The 19614-nt window shown below is 46.7% G+C and overlaps 1 protein-coding gene and 1 long non-coding RNA gene across 2 annotated transcripts in view; one reads left to right on the forward strand and one right to left on the reverse strand.

Annotated features, from left to right (window-relative positions):
• The first annotated feature begins 404 nt into the window (after positions 1-404).
• LOC144141781 (high-affinity choline transporter 1-like) overlaps positions 405-19614 on the forward strand; it is a 117556-nt gene continuing 98346 nt past the window's right edge. The window contains exon 1 of the mRNA XM_077673278.1: positions 405-536. The gene's annotated coding sequence lies outside the window, so the exon portion shown is untranslated. The remainder of the gene's footprint in view (positions 537-19614) is intronic.
• LOC144141773 (uncharacterized) lies at positions 6390-12033 on the reverse strand. Its single transcript, XR_013316700.1, has 3 exons — positions 11686-12033; positions 9152-9232; positions 6390-6979 (listed from the first exon to the last, which is right to left on the reverse strand). It is a non-coding gene; the product is annotated as an uncharacterized LOC144141773 (long non-coding RNA).

A 19614-nucleotide genomic window follows, 5' to 3' on the forward strand; every position in this document is an offset into this window, starting at 1 on the left:
TTTTCGAACATATTGTGCCCGCCCAAATAAATAGTGTTGAAAGTACAATACAAACTACTAGTATCAGACAAAAAAAAAAGCTTTGGTCATCATTTCTGGAGCTCCTACTTTTAGCTACGGTATACTTTCCTTCCCTTGCATTGTGAAACGTGCACAAGTAAAACGACGAAGGAGGTAATAACGTAATGTACCATCATTTTTTGTCCCGACACGCTGCACTACGTGCTGCTTTACTGAGCGCAAAAAAAAACCCATATGGCTGCAGCCGATTTTTAAAAAGGAGCACTCACGCAAAAGTAAAATGACCAAACTATTGTTTGATGTCGGTGCAATGCATGGGGTTGCTATTAACTTGTTCTCGTCGCATACGTTTTTTTTTTTCTTTTATTTATGTGCCTCATGGCAGCTGTTCGGGCTGCACGCGTGTGTCGAAACATGCCGTGTGGATGCATTCCGTCGGAGAGAACACGTGGAAAGGTCGGGCAGACATCAAGTTGAGCGTGGCCGCAGACGAGGGCCTTGTCCAACAACTACAGGTACGTCGGAGTAATCTCTTTTCGACTCCGCGAACAACTCGCACTTCGTGACGTCAGTGCCTACTGTGGGTCACTTTTCAGTATGGGTGTCTCTTTCGTGGGAACAAGGTCAGTTTAAAATCAAGAGAAAGCTAGGATACTCCCTACTAGAGGCTCTACTGTCGACCATTTCTCCTCGCAGCACTTCTAAATCGGTCCCTCCAGCTTAAACCGACCCAGGGTAGTTGAATATACGGCGCGAAGCGAATAGCGCTTCCCGAGACACTTTCGTTTTTGCTCTCAACCAGGCATTTCTCAACATCTCGCCTTATATTCCCCACAAAGTTTGGGAAATTCGAGGTAAACCTAGTTTCCCCTGAAAATTTAAAATAAATTAACATATTTATGGTCTCTATGGACTGCGCTATATCCCCAAACAATATTCCCCTAGAAAATTAAACACACGCTGTCGGCATAAGTGACCGAAAATCAAGAGTGAAGATGTCCCACGGCGAATCATTCGACTCTTACGAAATTCGTTTACTCCGACGAGGACCCATGGAAAAGTTGATTGGAAGGGCGTTCCGCCTGTGCATGCTTATAAAGGATTGCCGAAACATGACTGCCGGCATAAGAGAAAATTATTCATTGTCCTCGCACCTGCCGTACAATAAATGCTCACTCGCGTTTTTCGGAGTTGAATATTGTAGCGGTGGCTTGCAGGCCATGCGTGATCGAGCACCTCATTCTCGTACTCCTATACCTCTCATTTTGCTTACACTGCCCGAGTAAAATGGTTTTGTGTCGAATGATGAGGCAAAATAAAGCGAAAACCTTGTGTGTCTCGGCGTTCAATCGAGCCGAGCGAAAATCGGTCGTCAATACCCGTCGTATAAAATTCTTCTGGAAGCATAAGAGAAAAATGGGTACATTAGAGTTCACATGAAAAACCCGGTTGTTCAGGGTACGCAATGCATTACCACAGCGCTGCATCACTTGTTTTGTTATTTCCATACATGTGCCGCTGTTACAAAAGCAAGCATCAGTAACGACAAAAAGACCACATGTACTGAATCGTAAAATCACTGTACGCACCCACTGGGACACAACGCTTGTCGCTAAAGTATTTTCAACTTTGTTAACCTGTGAATGCCAGTCCGGAACACAATGTCGGGCCTTTTTTACTTCAAGGAAAGGGGAAATAGCCTCCTGGAAAGTTTTCCTGACAGCTATGACGCGCAACTGTACCGGAGTGCCGAACTGCCATCCGACACCTCCATATACTGTGCAGAACCAAAAGCATTGTTCGATCGAGGGAAATACCATCATCGTTTTCAACTGACAAATACCGAATACCGTGGGTATAGATTGACACATCTTTTTTCGGAATACGTTGCAGCACGTCCCAAAAGAAAACTCCGTCCTAACAGTGAATAAAAACAAGTTCGATTGTTTCCGGTTCCTGTTCTTCCCACGGCAAAAAAGACCCTTCTCTTGCACCAACGTGTTCGCAAGGAGAATACCGGTGTGTAGTTTGAAGGGGCCAAGATGCAAAGTACAGCTTCTATTTAAGAAGTAGTCTTTGGTAACGCTCGCTAAGCTCCATTCCAGCAACGTAATGCTTTTTTAAACGAAAAAAAAACGCAATAAATACTGAAAAACTCGAATTTCGCGCTGCAGTGATGTTTTATGGGCAAATGCGACGTAATATGCACCAACACTAAAACATTTTCATCAGTGTTAACTGCACGTTAGCATTCAAGTTGTTCAATCAAACGTGACTACGGGCCCCTCTACAATCGCCCGGCAGTAATTGTTTCTTGGCGGTGGCTCGGGTCAGCGGCCGCAAATTGCACGGACAAGATTGCACGAGCAAAACGCCATAATTGGAAGCACCCAAAATATGAGTTTATGAAGCAAGCCGCCGCAGTGGCTCAGTGGCTAAGGCACGGTGGCTTAGTGGCTAAAACGCAGCGTATAGAGAGTCGACAAAAGGAAAGAAAAAGCGCCAAGTACGCGGGTTCGATTCCCGGCCGCGGCGGCCGCTTTTCTGATGGAGGCGAAAAGCAAAAAAAAAAAAATTGAAGCCGTCTCACTCAATGTGAAAGCTGTCGGAAGTGCAGAGCAGTTATTCGCCATAATAGGCTGTACCGCCGTTATCCGCTTACTGCTACCACCCCATGCAATTCAAATTTCCCGCCTTCGCAGTGCTCGCGCGCCCCCTGCCTGAAACTGCGCCAGCGGGAGTTCTGTTCTCTTTGTGCTTTTCTCACCGCACGTGCCGGCGTGGCACTGCCGCATTTTGAGTTTAAAAAACCAACCCAACGGGCGTCCTTAACTAAAGGAACGCGGGCGCTGCCGGTTAATTACGTATATTTTTCCACAAATGTACCTATAGTTTTCTTTGCGCTAAACAACGGGAAGATGTATGACAAGCGCCAGCGTTTCACGAGTTTCGAACGCTTATGACTATATAAACCGCTTGGCTTTGGAAGCCTCTGGGGTACGCCGCGAACAACAGCGTTACCCCGGGACGCCGCCTTGCGCATCGAGCGCTGCCTGTAGGGGCGCCACTGAAATCCCCCTAGCGGCCCTTTTCGAAAGCATACGCGGGAGTCACCGGCCCGCTCACCACTGTCGCCGTTGCTTTTGAGGCACGTTAGCGACCGATATTTTCCGTTTGTATGCTTTGGAAGTACATATTTATGTGGAGCAATCACTCTGTTCGCAAATGTGGTGTATTTACGAGAGTGTAAATGCTTCTGACGCGATCTTACTGTGGTACATTTTGTCCGCATAAGCGCCAGGTGTGTGTCACAGCCCGGCGTCGCGAAACCAGCCTATGCATGGAGATGATTGTAATTACACTGCCCTGAAATTTACTAACAGTACCACTGTAAGCAGCGTTCGCTCAGATGCCCATGCCACCGCTATACACTGCGATGTAAATCGGTTCCGTGTGCTTTCATAATCTAGCGGATCACTCATACCTGACAGCCCGCCAGTTACGCTTCATATCTCGGATATTGATCACTACTCTGAACAAGCCAATGTGGCATAAATTTCACGGACATTCTACGCAATAAGTACGATGGATAATGCAAAATTACACCCGGGAGTCAGCACAAATAATTTACGGCTGGGTCATTTTGTCGCGAGGTGAGCTTTCCCAAACAGTCATCGGTTACATATATCCCCCGCTTATATCCGAGGCCGTGACTAAACGCTTCTTCGAAACATCATCAACTGACACAGGGAGCCTGCAGAATGTAGCACAAACGTGAAATCAGAAGGCCTTATCAGATACCACACTCTTCCAACGACACCTTTATTGCTTGTAAACTTCCGTACTGTATACTTCAAAAAATGTGTCCGCCGAGTGATCAGCTGGGGCGGTATTCTCGTAACTGTCCCTTTTGAAAACGTCCCTTTTGCGTCCCTTTCATCGTGACGTACTTCCGGTTAAGCAGTTAGGCCTTTGATTCAAATACCATAACTGTTCTTGCAAACGCATTTTAAAGAAATTGAAACCATATCAGAGTACCTTTTATGTGCTTATTTTTTCCGCGAGCGAACCAACAATAAGGCAACGAAAAATCGTCTGCTCCAAATCGTCTGCTCCGAGTAGCCACGACTCATAGCTCCGCCGTGCTTGCATGGCGTCACATCCGGGTGTTCTCTTTTAGCCAATCAGGGCTCGCTCAAAAGGGACACTTTTGAAAGGAACACAAATGGGACAAAACACGGAATACCGCCCCTGTTCGTTATAGTCAAAAAACAAAATAAAAGTGAACGCTCAGCTTGTGTGTGATTACTAAAACGGTCATTCATTGAATTCGCTCCGCATTTGTACACAACGACAGTTAGTCGCCCCCCTCCTCCCCCTCCCTGTCTTGAAAAATATCAGTGCATTTCGCATCTAGTTGGTCCAGTGAGTTCAACCTTGCTTAAGGTAAGACGAACGTCTCTAGGATTTCCGAAGCTGTACTGGGTTTTTTTCATTCCCGCACGAGCTATATACATTGCTTCCGGACTTGGCAGACCATTTATTTTTCCGTGGTTTTATTACTCTCATTGGTCCATTCTATCAGGCGGGAGTGGGCCGATATTTAACGACCCACAGACTTGGAATATACTTGACATTATCGCGTGGCCTCTATTTCTATAAGGGCACAAGCTATTGTCAGTAATCACCTCCCCGAATTATATTTTTCTACGACGTATACATTCAAAACAAGGCCGAATTCGTTGTCTGCGCTGCAAAACAATACAAAACCTCTTACTGTGCCAATATTAGGACTAAACGAGGCGTCAAGAGAATTCACTTGCGCCTGAGATATTCGGAGGTGACGACAGTGGTGATATGCCGGTGCCGTCGCCGACGGCCGCAAGGGCGGCGAAGAAGCGCGCAGTACCGCGTCCCCGGTTAGCTCTTGTCGGCGTTCGAGCACTTTAATCAGGACGCAGCTGTTTTTTGAAGTGCCCTAAACGTATTATTTGCTTACAGACATCACCGTAACAAAGATGTTCATGGCGCGGAAAGGTAAAAAGAAGCGAAAGAGAACCAAAACATTGCATGAGCCGCTATCAGCTGCGCAGCGGACATCCCGCAAGCGCCGCGGAGAAGCGGCGTTAGGCGGCGCAGCAATCACGAAGCTCGAGGCGTTATATTCGGTCGAGCCAGCGAGCTAGGACAAGGCGAGCGCCTAAAGTGCGCCGCACTTAAAACGCCCTTGTGTTCGAGATTTCGGCGCACGATATGGCGCGCCTCATCACCTGTGTAGCGTCGGCGCGTTAAACCCTACTACAATCAGTTTACGAAACACCCCCGCGCCCAGACACACACCACACCTCCTCCCCACTGCGCAGGCGCGGGGCGGTCTGACCCCGCGCGTCCTCTTTCTTCTCCGCTGTACCATGCATCGTTGGTTCGCCCCGTTCGTCTGCTCTTTTGGAGGCTCCAGAGTGAGCGAGCAGTTTTAGTGTGATCGACCCTCCCAGTGCTTGCGCACCAAACAGTTAGGGCAGGCATACTTACGTGCGTGATTGAGTCTGTAATGCCTTGCCGTCTAATTTACAGCATGTAAGCTTCACACGCCGCTAGCCGCTGGCACCAGCGCGGTTTTGCTACCCCGCGAACTGCAAACGGTTTGAGGGCAACGCTGAAGAAATTCATAGGGGCTAAATTTACGCGAAAGTACTTTCAAGACTGATGGCTCTTCTTCGAGCTCCATTCAAAAGCTGCGCTCTATTGGTATCGCTCTCTCGATTCGTTCGCTCCCTTTGAACTTTGCCTATTTAAATCATAGGTAGACGGGCAGACTGGTAACTCCATTCGTTTGGGATCCCTCAGGTTGAGACACTAGCATGCAAAAAAGGGGCAAAGAGACTTACACATATTGAACCTCGAAGGCTATGTGCTGGTTGACAACTACCAACGATGTCGCTAGTTTGAGTCTGAAATTCGTCGCTTTCGTTGATTGACTGTGGGGTTTAACGCGCCGACGCTACACAGGCGATGAGGCGCGCCGGGAGGGCTCCTGATTAAGTTTGACCCACCTGGGGATCTTTAACGTGCACCGAAATCACGAACACACGGGCGGTTTCGCTTTTCGCCTCCACCAGAAAAGCGGCCGCCACGGCCGGGAATCGAACCCGCGTCCTTGGGCTCAGAAGCACAATGCCTTAGTCAGTGAGCCACCGCGGCGGTTTCGTTTCTTACGTCCAGTACAAATGAACAGTGACAGGACTTAGTGAAGGCGCTTAAATAATGCCACGACTTTAATGTCATGAGTTCATATTATGCCTGCCATCCACTTCACTTGGTGTGCCCGAAAACTTAAACAATAATGCATCACGTACCCTTATGAAAATTTCTATGTCCAGTCAAAAGACAGTCTGCGTCCCGAAGGAAACAGACTGCGTGCGTCCTGTGTGTTTCCTCTGTGTTGGAATTTCGCCACCGACTTTCTGCGTACTCCAAGTGTCCCGTGTGTTTCCGTCCTCCATGCGTCCAGTCTATCTCCCAAAGGCAACACAGACACCATACGGCCTTTGTGTGTCCCCTATATGTCTTGAAGGCAACAGACCGCATTCGTCCCTTGTGTGTCCCCTGTATTGAAATTTCGCCACCGACTTTCTGCGTCCTCCAAGAATCCTTTATGTTTCCGTCCTCTACATATCCCACAAGCTTCCACCTTTTGAGTGCCCTTTGCATGCTGTCAAATAACAGTGCCCCACAGCCAGCTGCATGTAGAAAATGTCAGCCAGCTCCACAGTCACTGTTTCATGCTGCAGCTGTTTCTGTAAGAGCAAGCTGACGAAAATCACATGAATCACACGACTCTTGCAAACCTGACTATTTTATTCAGGTTGGATCCATACGTGCTGCTGCCGCCTGCCACACCAGGTGTCGCCTCATCTTTACCCCTCACAGGACGGGATAGCCACTGCCACGCTTGAACCTGAAATGACAAACGCATTGATCGCATATGAAGGGGTTTAAACAAACACGTCTCAAACATTTGCTGGTTATGCTTATAAATATAAAGGAGTGTTCCCATACAAAACTGAACCAAGTATCCTGAAAGAGAAGGTATAACTTCTAGGTTGCAAAATTAGCCACAAAATTTAGACCACATAAATTAACTAATGAGCTTACGAACATCAAATATGACATACTGTTACATAGGCAACACAACCCAAAACTAAGTACTGTTTAGATTCATGGCCTCCTCATGACGGGCATTTATACAGCCTCGCAAGAACATTTGAGATGAGATTATTGCAGCAGCACTGTGGGAACAAAGCAATATGGGGGGGGGGGGGAGGGGGGCAGGGAAGGCAACATAAAATTGCATGAACATGCTAAGACAGGCATTGATCAGTCGTCATCATGAGTAGTTGCTTGTGTCTACGCGTTCTTTGGAACCTATAAAGCCAGCAGTTTTATTGTGCATTTCGTTTACGAGACAGCACTTGCATTGTCTAGTTTGTTTGTCTGTGCTTGCTTACAAAAAGCAAAATGTACATCACCATGAACTGACCAACCTCTAGGTTGGCTCCTCACTTTTTATATTTCCTTGTGTCGATGGGTAGCAGACACGGGAACAGAAATAAAAAACAACCCTAGAAAAACGTGGTGGATAGCACACTTGCACCCATCATTGCACGCGTGCCACGTGGTCACTCATCCCAACAGATGTACAGTGCACGGAGTGACCCCCAAGCAGCGAAAGCTGGGCGTGGTCGCTCTGTACTTTGTGAAAATACAAGCTACTAGAAAGATTTGACAGATAGCACAAACAGTGCAGGTGCGCCAACTTTGCACCATGGCACGAATTTTTCAACGGACAACAGAAAACGCACCGGTATGTCAGTGACACAGTGCCACACCCTGCAATCTTATCCTTTTTTAAGGGAACCGTCTTTTTCCCCTTTTTCCTTAGTATGCTGCACCAGCAGTCCTGTTTGATATGGAAAGGGTGTTGCTTTGCGATCCCTATCCTAGCTTTTCCTGTTTTTTATTGAAAATGTTCTCGATCTAAATGAATGAGTGCAAAAGAAACCCTGCAGCATTCAATTCGCCAACGCTCATCCATGCACGTCCCTTTGCTGACTCCTTCGAGGTTTGTGTTTTTTTATGTTTACTGCGGAGCACAAGTTTGCTCCGATAATCTATATTTTTACAAAAACCCTGCATTATCCGTGGCTACATAACAATATTCCAAACAAAGTCTGATACACAAACCAGAACCCCCCACAGCTCTTTCTTCAATTGCTGAGTACCCTTCTACAATTGATTGATTGTAGGGTTTAACGCGCCGACGCAACGCAGGCGATGAGGTGCGCCGTAGTGGAGGGCTCCGGATTAATTTTGACCACCTGGGGATCTTTATCGTGCGCCGAAATCTCGTACACACAGGCGTTTTTACTTTTCGCCTCCATCAGAAAAGCAGCCGCCGCGGCCGGGAATCGAACCCGCGACCTCGTGCTCAGCAGCGCAACGCCTTAGCCACTGAGCCACCGCGGCGGGTACCCTTCTACAATTAGGACCATCATTATATTTGCTAGAGTAAATAGCTGTTCGGGGGGGGGGGGGCTACGATGGCCAGTGAGACTCATTACACTACATGAAACACAGTGGCAAAAAGGCACGCAATACACCCTTTTCACTGCTAGGCACAAGTTGCATCTAGGGCATTGAAGTGAATTCACCTAAATTCTATTTCTGGGTGCATGGAATTGTTTCACTCATGTAATGTAATCCATAATATGACTTTTGAGTAGAAGTCTAAAGATCTAGTTCATCTGTAATAGGCGGTAGAAGAAAAATCCCCACACACTGCCTGTGGGCACTGCGCAACTACCAGTGAACAAGGGTGACAAAGTCGTTATTAATTAATTCATGGAGCAAGGACGCAGCCCTGATGTGACAAAAAAAATAAGAAAGGTACCAGGAAGTTTCTCACCCTCATCGGTTCCTTATTTTTTGCCCCATCTCTGCAATGTTCTTATGTCTTAATATCACTAAGGTACCACAAGAATGCCACAATGGTTTTCTATGTTTTCATGTTCTCTCAGCCTTCAAAATCGAGATTTTCATGCATTTCACAGCCGTAATGAACTCCACTTACAGGTCGTGCAGGATAGAAACAGGAGGCAGCCAATTCTTCTGGTAGCTCACAACGTACATCCTCCATGTCAAACACCTGGCCCTGTAAAAAATGGAAGTTCAAGTAGTAAACAAGCCGTAAATATGCGGTATAATGCCGTGAAATACTCGCTCTGACAGGACATGACAGAATTTGTTTTTTGTAGGTGCAAAAAAGGCACCTTCAGTTCTTTCAAGCTAAAAAATAAGTACAGTGCTCACTGATTGAAACGCAACACTGCGAGCGCGTGGCTGCCAATACATGCAGCGCCGTCCATGGACGCCGCTGTCGCTGACAGCGCACCGCTGTCGCTGCGGGGAACCACTGCCCCGCTTATTGGCAACTGGAAGCAGCAAGCTTATGGTCAAAACACTCTCATCCTCGTGGTATACCACAATGCAACACCTAGCTTCCACGGGCGTCCACTGGCGGCGCTGCATGTAGCGCAGGCCACGCGCTTGCAGTGTCGCGTTTCAATCCGTGAGCACTGTACATACATGACAATCCTTACAAGGCCTTCAGCCATACTTTAAAGGAACAGAAGCATCCTTACACTGAATTAATGTTAAACTAAGCCTATTAAATATCCCTAGGTGGTAGAAATCTGTGGCCCCAGATTTCCACTGTGCAAGCATATTCTCTGGTCCAGAGGGTGCGAAACGTGGTTACGGCTTTTAAAGGAGCCATGAAGAGAAAACACAAGTTTGGTTCATTCAAAGGATTCCGTTGCTAGAATCACGCTGACACCATTTTTAACATAAACTCCATTCAAATAAGCTACAAATTAGGAACAAAGGAAATGGCCATGCGACCCACTAGCTCATTTCCCGCAACAGAACCTATGTCATACCAGCCAGCTCTGCAGTTAGCGGAGGGCGGCAACAGCAAACGCGAATTAGGCAGAGGCTATAAGCTTGCCGAACGAACCATTTGCGCTTAAATTTAGGGCACATTCTTTTTACAGTAGTAAGAATGGTGGGACCAACAGTAAAGGTTAGGAAAGCACACGTAAGCATAGAAGTACCGATGCGTACTGCTGTTGGTACTGCGCGCACTATGCTTGGTTTAGCTGCACAGGACTGCGGGGCTTTGGGGTTGTCTCGGACAACAATGGCCGATTGACACAAGCAACGGTGTCTTACGTGACCATATTTGTGGAGCGAGCACTATGTTTCACGAAACGATTATTTTCTCGCTGAACAAAAACAAGCCACGTTTAAATACGGTAAAAACAAAACAAAAGCAGAAAGCGGCTTGCCACGGTATGATGGCACCATCTAGGTTAACTAACGGTAAAGAAGGTTTCCCGATCGGCTGCAGAGCGGTCGGTTCCTGTGATGTCATTGCAGACCCTGAAAATGCACGATTTAGCGGGAAAACCAAAATTTTAGCTTAAATTAATGAATTTCTCAGTGAATAAAGCATCGTTTGCATTTGGACAAGTGCTGGGGGCACCATACCACACAAAATCTTTCGAATAACACAAACTTGTATTTTGTCTTCATGGCGCCATTAAAATTCTCTCTGAGGCACATGGTGAACGTCTCAGTGTGCCAATACCTCCAAGGGGTAGGCAAGTTGAAATGCTGACAAAACGAAAAAACAGGATGGTGAAGGAGCACGGTGGCAAGCCCACGCCCTGTTGAATCTTTTTTGCACCGCGATTGTGTCCCCATCACATGCATATTTGTAAGAATCAACACGTTTAACCCATGCTCAACATGTTACGGTCAACACAATTTATGCAAGCCAGCTACAAATAATGTCACACCACACAAGAATTGCTGTCTGATCATGACGATGCTGGATGAGCTTAGGAAGGTGGAAAAATTTCTTGCATTAAAACAGTGAAAGCTGCCCTGTGACTGCACCAGCAATGCAGGCTGGAACAGCATGTTTTCAAGCTGCGACGTCTAAACAATTATCTGGTCAAATGTTCACTGCCTAAAGACCTTGTGCATGTGGTACTACTTATAAAGTTGCTAGCAATGCTTAAATGTTGAAAATTCAACGTATATGCAACTCTTACGTATTATAACTACAAATGTAATGCAGCCTCCTTGCATTTCTTTACCCGTAAACGAAAACTACCCGTTAGAACAATGCTAAGCTGCCTACGTCCTGTAAAAAAAATATACTGTGGGTCAACTGCCTCCTAAAAAAAAAAAAAAATCGGGGAGTGGGCGTTTTGTTTTACAACCATTAACGCAGTTTTCTTTTTTTTTTTTTCATGTAACAAGCTTTAGCGTCGAATCCACCCAAGCCAAGCGGCGGCCGCTGGGCCGTCAGCATAATGTTTTCGTTGCCGGCAATGGCAAGGGGGTCGATCACTCACACAGCATACTGGCCGCCGCTCCTGGAAGCTCATTATGACCGCGCCGACGCAGCCGGTAATTTACAATAAAAGAAGCGCGGCGAGCCGAACACCAAGGAATATACTCAACACGTTTAACGAAACAGCACTGCGGCAACGCGTAATAAAATTTTAACATGCACCACGATAAACAATCACTTACGGCAGAACACGCAGCATTTTTCACACGTCGCGTCGACAGACTGGAACTTGCAGTAGAGACTCTTGATTCACGTAGGCACGCACAACTTGTCAGGTATTTTGTCAAATGGCGACCTCGATGTGCGTTTGCTACAGCAGCGCAGTACGGCGACGACACAGACGCTTTGCCAGCACTCACGATGTTTCAGGTGGCACAAGAGCACTAACACGTAATATTACGGCAGGAGGAGCACGTAGTAATTCACGTAACACCAGCAAATCGAAAACAAACCACCAAAACCACGCACAACGAACAAACCACGTCTTTTCTTGCGCACCTATAACAATGACTGCATATATGCTAGCCTAGACTAGACTTATTACTACAGTTGACTATCTAGCAGTCATAGAGTTTTAGCAGTTACTTTCTTCCTTCATCATCACCCCTGAAGCAAACTAGGCAGACGCCATTATAGTATTTTGTTAAAGTTGATAATAGCAAACATATATATAATGGCAGTATATTTTCTTGATGCGAGCAACGTCTTTTGTTGTCGTAAGTTGTTGCTACTCAAAAGCGAATAAAAATGGATTAACAAACGAAGTTATTATCATCGTCATCTACATCTAGATTGACTGTTTTGTGTTTTGTTCAGCGTCCAAGCATTCACCATTCACTGTTTGTGGGCTTTTCACAAACAGAACGGCCGGATAAAAAAATTATTCCCCGCAGACATACGCAAACACACGCGCACACGCGCACACGCATACGCGCACACACACACACACACACACACACACACACACACACACACACACACACACACACACACACACACACACACACACACACACACACACACACACACACACACATGCGCGAGCGCGCGCGCGCGCACACACACACACACACACACACACGCGCGCGCGCGCGCGCGCACACACGCACACAAAAGCACCGTGCGTCAAATCCACGCAGGCAAACAATTCACTCAAATGGAGGCTTAGCAAGACTATGTGAGCTCAAGTATTTATACCTAGGTTTACGACCTGATCGTGTACTGCTTTGGTGGCTTGGAGGTTAAGTACTCGCTTACTGATTCAAAGGGCGGAGGTTCGAACCCCGCTCGGCGACCTTTTTTTTTTTTTTTTTAACCCTGCCTTAATTAAAGTTTTTCTGCCTTAGGTTATATTTTGACATTGCTGTTGTTCTTGTTGCTCTCGTCTGGCTGTGTCCCTTTTTTTTTCTGTCGCAATATATTTCTACCGCAAGCTCTGCCCCAAAAAACAGTACACCGCTCAGCATTTAGTTGCAAGGATAAGCCATTTTACAACGACCCTGAAGGAAAGCACAGACTAGGACAATCGGAAGCCACTTTTTAGGTTGTTTTTGTTTTCGTTGCTTCGTTTTCTATTCGGCTTTTTGTGTTCTTTTTACTTTTTCTGTTCTGTATATTCTTCTCCCTCCCACTTTTTTTTCGTAATGGGAGGGACGAGGCACTTCGAACAGCCTCGTTCAATATGTATCCTTCTTACGCCACTAGGGGCATTTTTTTAACCTGAATTGATGCAGATTAGTGCAGTGTCGTGCAGACCAGTGCAAAGTGCTACTGGGGATATCAATCAGTAAAAAAAAATGAACATATATGCTGCACTGCTTGCCCCAGTGCAGCCAGTTCAGGTAAAAAAAATGCCCTAACTGTTTCATACAAACGTACCAGTTGGTAATATTAATTCTGCGAATTTATCAGACCTCACTAGCACGAAATAACGTATACAGTGCTGCAGAATTCCCACAAACCATCGGCATTGTTTCTTACCATCTCTAGCCAAGCCAAAAAACTTAACCTTTCGAGTATAATTAAGGCTTACATGCTCGACTTTATGTTTACTTGAGGAAGCACAATCTTCAGAAAAAGAATGTAAGGCAACAAATAGTTATCCTTCCTCCCAGTGTCCTAGAGGCAACACAAAAGACATAAGTCAGTCTTTTGACTTCATTTTGCCTTCAGTACATACATAAGCAACAGCATTACGGCACATGCACAGAAGAATTAAGACAGCAAATTCAAGTTCTATCTTACAGCCTTTGTCCTAGAGGCAACACAGGGGAAACAGGCCAAAGTCTTTTGACTTCATTTTGCCTTGAGTACACACATGGGCAATAGCATTGCGGAACTCAGAAAGAGAAGAAAGCAAGTCATTTTTAAAGTTTTATACCTCTCATACGAAATAAAATCTTCGTATAGAAATTTAAACTTTGTCTTTACCATAGTACATATAAAGGTAAAACATCATGGCTGTTTATCCGGCAGTCTATAAAAAGTACACAGCCTGTTTATGTCCTAGAGGTAACACAAAGGAAAAGTCAAAAGAAAGGCCACACAGTCAACATGCAGGAGACACAAAGTAAACAGAAAGGAAAAGTTCATTTTCATAAGGGTAATGGGGCCGCGAATTTAATGGCGTCGCTTACCTGAGGTAGTCGGACGATGTCGTGCATGGGGCGCAAGCGAATTCAACTCAGGCCAGCAAAGACTTCGTGGACAATGTAGAAGCGTCTGCCTGTATTAAGTTTCTTACTTGAACGAGCACGTACTTTGTCAACGAAAAGTCGAAAAGTCCTTTTGTTACAAGTGCAACTAGTCTAGGCTCTGATTTACTGCTCCCACAACTCAGACTTGGAGCATGTTCGCACCGTAAATGATTTGGGCAGCTTTGGCAAAAATTTAGAGCGCGCGAGAGAGGCGCGTTGACTAGACGCACCTCTTTTTGCTGGACTAGAAAGTACACTGCTTTAGTTATTTTGGGCCTTGAAGAGATGCTGTGTATACAACTGTGTATACTATAGACTCAAGACGTGCCGCTAGAAAAACGCTCCCCTGAATTATACTGACTGTTGCATATCTGTGGCTGCATATGCAATTTAACTCATGTAATCCATTATTTGACTACTTAGCGGAAGTATAGTGCCTTACATTTTGTAACGAGCGGTGCTAGCAATCCGCTAATTTTATCCCCGTGGAATTGTCACTGCGTCGATGAAGCCGCGGCATCAGCAATCGACGAACAGGATGGGGAAAAGTTTTACATTTGGGAGCTTTAATGCGCCGAAGTTGCTTGGGAGCGTTAAAGCTGGGTTATGGGCTGTGAGCTAAAGCTGGTCTATAAGGCGCTGGTCTATAATGGGCCATGATGGGCTGGTCTCTGGGCTAAAGCTGGGCTAAAGATGGGATATGAGGCGCGCCGTAGTATTTCTCGGGATTTATTTTCACCCCGGTGAGGATCTTCAACGCACTCCGAAATCTCAACACAAAGGCGTTCTCGTTTTTAGCTTCCATCTGAAAAGCGGCCACCACGGCCCGGATCTAGCCCTCCTCCTTCATTGGTTTCAGCAGACAATGCCTAGCCACTGAGCCACCGAGGCTGGCTACGATGGTGCAAAGAAATGGCGCTATTTAAAGCCCTGGAAAAACATGGTCTACTAATTGTATACATTAATCTGGAAAGGTAATTAATTGGAAAATGTTTACAACGAACTTCCGCGCTCGTTTGAAAACATTGCAGGAGAAAATGAGCGCCGTCACTTAGTTGAAGCCAGTTTGAAACTTTCTGGGGCGACGTTGTGCAAGTCATCCAAGGTTTGGTTGAGTCGTCTTTCGGCAGAAATGACGTAGCCAGTCATAAATTGCAAATGCAGGTCACGCACTTTCAACCAGCCGGTTGCACCGGCGTGCCGTTCGCTGTGCAGCTCGTGTCGACCTTTGGCAGCGCCAGCTGTCCGTACAAGCTGCTCGGCCTGGGTGCTTCCGGTGGCAGCAGCTGTTTGCGTCGAGGTTAGTCTGCAGGACAACCGCTTACGGATATTTTAGACTCCAAATATGTCAGTGACACCGGTGCGCCAGTGCGCCGTTTTCCATCTGACCGCCGTGTGCCCTCGTCGCCATTGCCTATGCATGGGGTACCGGTCACAGTATCAATCAACTTTGTCGCCCATGGCAAAAGCTTGTGTCCGGCAGAAATAATCTTGTCAGGATTCGCTCACCCGCATATCAAACAGAATGTTAATGACAGTGAATATACGCATGACCTTGTGAACACGAACAAAATGATTTCATTCTGGTTATTTGTAACGCGCGCAGCATCAAGATCAAAACAACAGAACTGCAACATCGACGCTTCCTGCACAACTGTGACGGTGAACAGTAGCTAGGTTTTCCCTCTCCCCCCACCCCTTCGTTGTATTTAGAATGACTCGAAAGCACCACTACACGCGTGGTTGGGACCTGACCATGACATTCAAAGAGGTAATTAAACTCGCACAACCACCTCATACCCCGCCGTGACGAAGGTATCCGGCGTAGGACAACGTACGGTGGATCATACTGCATTGTTGGTGCTTTTTACCGGCCCGAAAATGAAATACCAACCCCAATGTAATTTTCCACATCAGCACAAATAAGCTCTCATGTTAAATAGAATAGCCAAAAACGATCGGGTAAATTTAGGGCGTGATTTTATTGTGCCAGGCAAAAACTAGAGGGAAAATTATGAATAAAGCGTAAGGAAGCGTTGAGGGACACTGCATTTGCTAGTGACTCATCATGCAAATTATTACGAAGCCAGAATAGACCATAACACGCAGTCCCTATCAAACAATCTACTTATTGACGACAGGATAACAGAAGGAAGGAAGGAAGGGTGTAGAAGGAAGGCAGGAAAGTTAACCTGGCTAGAGCCTAGTGTGCTATCCTGCACGTGGGAAAGGGAAAATAGGCAAAAAAGAGAAAAGAAAGAATGAAGAGAAGTTGGAGTAGACACGTATACTCAGCGTTGAAGCACTGACACTGATAGACACTGGAGGCGTTCAGTCTATAGTCTGGTGTTTAAGTTCGTCGCCCGTAGAAAGCGTAGAAGTTCCTTAGTCGCCTTCTGAGCGGTTGACAGAGAAGGCCAGTAGCGCAGAATCTTCTCCTCCGAAAATGGCCGCCGACATTCAAGGTTCCTCAGTGCTGTCGACAGCTTTTTTCTTTCAGCCGAGTAGCGTGGGCACTCGCATAAAACGTGCCGGATCGTCTCCGGCGTGCCACGCGTTTCGCACTCCTCACTTGCTGCCATTCCTATTGTGTATGAATAAGCATTTGTGAAAGCCGCCCCCAGCCAGAGACGGCAATGAAGAGTTGCGTCAGACCGTGGGAGGCTGAGTGGGAGGGGACGCTGCAGGTGCGGGTCAAGGGCACCAATGTGTGCACATGTGAATTCTTCTGGAGGCCATTGGGAGATTGCTGTTTCCCGGGCAAGTATGCGGAGGGCCCTAGCTGCGTCCGTCCTAGACGGTGGAATGAGCACAGTCGCCGCTGTTTGATGCACCAACCGGGCGGCAGCGTCCGCACTTTCGTTGCCGACAATGCCGCAGTGGCTGGGAAGCCACTGCAGGGTGACATCATGACCCGCCTGGGTAGCACGGTCGTACACCATTCTTATTTCTGTCAGGAGCTGTTCGTGAGGTCTCTGGCACAGGGCTGACTGGAGTGACTGAAGTGCAGCCTTCGTATAACGTTGCTGCCCATGAGAACTTTCAGACCATAAACTTGCATTGCCTTAAACAAAGCTGTTGGGCAAGTTGGTGTATTATGATCGAAAAAAAATAGAGCGCGACTTAGACAACGACACAAGAAAGAACGACGGGACAAACGATCGTTCTTCTTCGTTCCTTCGTTGTCTAAGTCGCGCTCTATTTTTTTTTTTTTCGATTGTATTGCCTTCTTTTAAACGGGTGCTATCGAATACTACAAAGAGATGAATTACCGCATGTAGACATTCTTCAGAACTGATTGAGGCTTAAGAAAGATACTTGAAAAGTAGCTTGGATTACCCGGGATTGCAACTGTCCACGTTCCATGCGGCGGATGCCGTTAATTGGTTGTTGGACTACATAAAATGCATAGTTATAACTATTGTTTAAAAAATTATCTCCAATCTGGAAGAAAACTGCAGAAAATGACCCATCGATGGATAAACAGAGAAATTATTCACCTCGAGCGAAATCCCTCACCACCTACCACTTAGTCTTCTCTTGCCCACACCCCCCCCCCCTCCCCCCCTTGAGCAATGGGAGACCGCATTGACCTAGTCATCGCAGGAGAAACAGCAAGCCGCCGTGTTTAGAGCCTCGGAAGCAGCGTGGCCTCGCTCTCATGGACAGAGGAGGCTGAACTCTCCCCCTACTCTCCATTTCACGTCAATTAATGTTTATTACTACTAATGTGGTGTTCAAAGGTGAAAGGAAGGGGGGGGGGGGGGGGGGCGGGGGGGTTCGTCCAAGCGGTGCCTGCTAGGCTATGAGGCGCGTCGTAGTGGAGGGCTACGGATTTATTTATACGACCCGGGGATCCTTAGCGTGCGCCGAAAAGCGAAAGATAAGACACAAGAGAAAGAACAATGCTTGGATAGTGTTGTTGTTGCCAGAACAAAATCTGACCACCGCTAATTACTATTACTATGCACTCACATTAGCGCAGGTCACGAAAGAGTCCCCACAACTCTTTCGGCGTCATCTTCCTACCGATTTGTCACTCAATTTGTCGCTGTGAACAAGTCTATGAATGCTGATAAATCACCCAAAAAGACAATCAATATTCTGAAATTATGAGGTTTAACGCACTGAAGCTACACCTGGGCTATAGGGACCGCCGCAGTGGAGGGCTCGGGATTACTTCCAACTGGGGATCCTTAACGTGGGTCGAAATCTCGACATAATCGTGTCCTCGTTTTTCGACTCCACCTGAAAAGCAGCCAGCACGGCCACGGTCGAACCCACGTCCTTGGGCTAACGCCTTAGCCACTGAGCCACCGCGGCGGGCGACACCAATATTTTCATTCTGTATTTGAAACTACGGACTATACTGAAACCAACCCTTGCGGAAAGAACTTGCTAGATGTGTAGTTGGAAGAAGGTGTTGGAACTTTCGAAGGCGACGAAGGCGATGCAGGCACGTAGCTCAACAGACGCAATAGACGAAGGAGATGAAGACGACCAGGCGCGGCGATTAAATGGGCGCTTTGAAGACGGTTCTCGCTAAATAATGCAAATATATGTGCTTTTCTCCGACGACTGCCTCCTCCCTTGCCTCCCTGGACGTTTTCCACAGAAGGGTTAGTTACTCTTTTAATTAATCAGCATCATCGTCATCGTCGTGGTCTTGTCATCGTCAATATCATCCTGGGTCGGTTTGTGTCAACTGCAGGACGGAGTGTCTCCAACGTCTTGCCAACCATTCCTGTCTTGCGATGTCCTAATCCACTCTTAAAGCGACCCTGCAACACATCTTTCAACATTTTTTTTTCGAAATCTTAAATGCTTGCAGAGCATAGTCAACCAACACATCCAGTACTTAGATTAGGGGGTCGCAAAGTACCTCAGCCAACAATTAATGCTGTATGCCCATCAGATAAGTTAGGATTTTTCTCTCTTTCTCGCTGAGCCCAAGGACGGGGTTCGATTTCCAGGCCACGGCGGCCGCTTTTCTGATGGAGGCGAAAAGCGAAAACGCCCGTGTTTTCAAGATTTCGGTGCACGTTAAAGATCCCCAGGTGGTCAAAATTAATCCGGAGCCCTCCAATACGGCGCGCCTCATCGCCTATGTTGCGTCGGCCTGGAACAGGTGATCCTACAAACATGCATGTCTTGTCATTTGGGTCTAATCCCTGCATGGGCATGTGCTATTCATGAGGGGCAGAAACGGGAGCGTTTCTTAAAACGTTTCAGAATTTTTATGTGGACTCAACGACGAAGACCCTTTACCCGCCTGTAACACTTGCTGCGTCATACTTACACCGCATATGAAAATGCTATTAATAAAATGCGCTAGGGCCTGCATACTTTGATATCATAGTCCTTCATCGACCTGCGTAAACGTCTTTTCCTCATTGCATTTGCGTATAGTAGTGC

The sequence above is a fragment of the Haemaphysalis longicornis genome, unplaced genomic scaffold (assembly GCF_048455015.1).
Source record: "Haemaphysalis longicornis isolate Haplotype H1 unplaced genomic scaffold, Haemaphysalis longicornis Haplotype H1 scaffold_1, whole genome shotgun sequence".
Classification (NCBI taxonomy): Eukaryota; Metazoa; Arthropoda; class Arachnida; order Ixodida; family Ixodidae; genus Haemaphysalis; species Haemaphysalis longicornis.